The sequence below is a fragment of the Pavona decussata genome, unplaced genomic scaffold, assembly GCF_977016875.1.
Source record: "Pavona decussata unplaced genomic scaffold, jaPavDecu1.1 SCAFFOLD_114, whole genome shotgun sequence".
NCBI classification, from domain to species: Eukaryota; Metazoa; Cnidaria; class Anthozoa; order Scleractinia; family Agariciidae; genus Pavona; species Pavona decussata.
The window spans coordinates 1395531-1397500 of record NW_028145528.1 but is presented as its reverse complement, the minus strand read 5'-3'; the positions used below and the strand labels follow the sequence as shown (position 1 = coordinate 1397500).

Here is a 1970-nt window from a genome sequence, read left to right as displayed (position 1 = left end):
ACACTACCAGAGATCACCGACGCTCTACCAGCTGAGGTGAAATATAGCCAGTGGAAGCGCGTGAAAGGTGCCGAAGGAAAAAGAAGATGAATATCCTGTCCGCCAGGGCTACTAAAATTGAGTTTGCCGGTATCCTGGAGGAAGAGACAGGAATTTAAACAACATTTGGAGAGAGTAAAGATCCAGTACGATCAACTGAAAGCCCTAAAAGACCGCCTTCCCCAAAACAATGCCATCACACAGATGGATTTGCAGAGAACTGTACCTGACAGGCCAGTGAGGAGGTACAATCAGCATATTGGAATGCCTCTATGGTGACACTGCATCCAGCTCTCTCCTCCATGTTTCATGAAGACATAATGGAACATACCAGCAAAGTGTTTGTGTCTGATGAGCTTGGGCATAATTTGGCCACCGTATTCGCCATAATGAAGAAGTTGGTTTCTGAAATGAAGACGGTAACTCCCAATATTAAGCACATCCACTACTATACAGATAGTCCAACTTCACAGTACCGAAACAAGTCTATCTTTTACATCGTGAGCTGCCACAAGAGCTTATTTGGCATAAGTGCTTCATGGAATTACTTCGAAGCTGGCCAGGGGAAGGGTCCCTGTGACAGAGTAGGCGGTTCAGTAAAGAGAATGGCAGACGAGGCTGTTAAGCAGCGGAAGGTAGTCATCTAGGATGCCCACAACTACTTCTCCTTGACACACCAGTACATCCTTGACAGAGCAGTACATGTGCGCAAGCTCCGTGTCGTTCATCTTTGTTCCACAGGAAGACTGCAAGGCTGCCCAGCAAAAGATAGATGGTTTTCGAGAGCTCAAGGCCGTGTCAGGAAAGATGAAGATACATGGTGGGGCAAGCTTACCAGATCAGCCAGGACAGATCATTGTAAGGGAAGCATCTTGCTACTGTGAGAGCTGTTTTACCCTTGACTCAGTTAGTGTGGATTCGCCTTGGAAGTGGCAAAGACATCACCTGACAGAATACCAACCTCCAGGTAGACACATATGTAGGTTCCATTTACGACTTAAAATACCTGACGGCTCTTTTCAAATGTACAAACTTAAATTACTTATATTTAATTTTAGAAAGCAACGAGGTAAAACCATCCACTGATGACTGGGTTGCCGCTGATTACGATGGCAAGTGGTACATTGGAAAAGTACTTAAGGTCGACCTTCACGATAGAGATGCATACATCACCTTTATGGAAGCTTCTGAGAAGTGGGAAGACACCTTCAAGCTACCCAGTAAACCAGATGAAGTTTGGATAAACTTTACATAAATCCTGGCCATCATTGCAGCCCCTACTCCGTATGGCAAAACCAAAAGGAAATACAAAGTAAACACGGAAACTGTGGAAATGATACGTCGTTTGTACACAACATGGCTGGAGAAGAATACCTCAAATGAGTAGATAATGTATTCTGGAAAGATAAGCTTCAACAGAATAGTATCACATAAGATGCGATACTATCATTATTAGGTTTATTTTTTTGCTGTGAAACCGCCCTAGTATGGGAACAAATGTAGGTGGAATGTGGTTGGAGAGATTAAGTGAACTTATTTTAGTTAGCAGTAACGTGTGAAATAACCACCGTTAGCTAAGCCGTTACAAGAAAAATGTATTTTATAAGGAATAATGAGTAAGTTTTTACTTTAACGCCTGCTAACAATTAAGTGATAAGCTGCTTTAGCCATTGATCAAAGAAATACTTATTGTCTTTTGTCTTAATAATGTCATAACTTCCCTCACCAAAAACGTTACCAAGAAAAAAAAAGAAATTAAATTTTTTTGGTAGACTTGACATAACAAAGGCTGACCAAATAATGTTAGCAGTACCCTTACGACATAAAGGAGGCCTTCAGAGCTTAATGGTAAGTGTAAAATCTCATCTCTGTTAATTACAGAAGCGTTTCACTTAATTTCTGCTACGCACACGACATATTTCTGCATTGTT

At 41.6% G+C, this 1970-nt stretch overlaps 1 pseudogene; it reads left to right on the top strand.

Annotated features, from left to right (window-relative positions):
• LOC146470084 (uncharacterized) overlaps positions 1-1294 on the top strand; it is a 1747-nt pseudogene extending 453 nt beyond the window's left edge.
• The last annotated feature ends 676 nt before the right edge of the window (positions 1295-1970 follow it).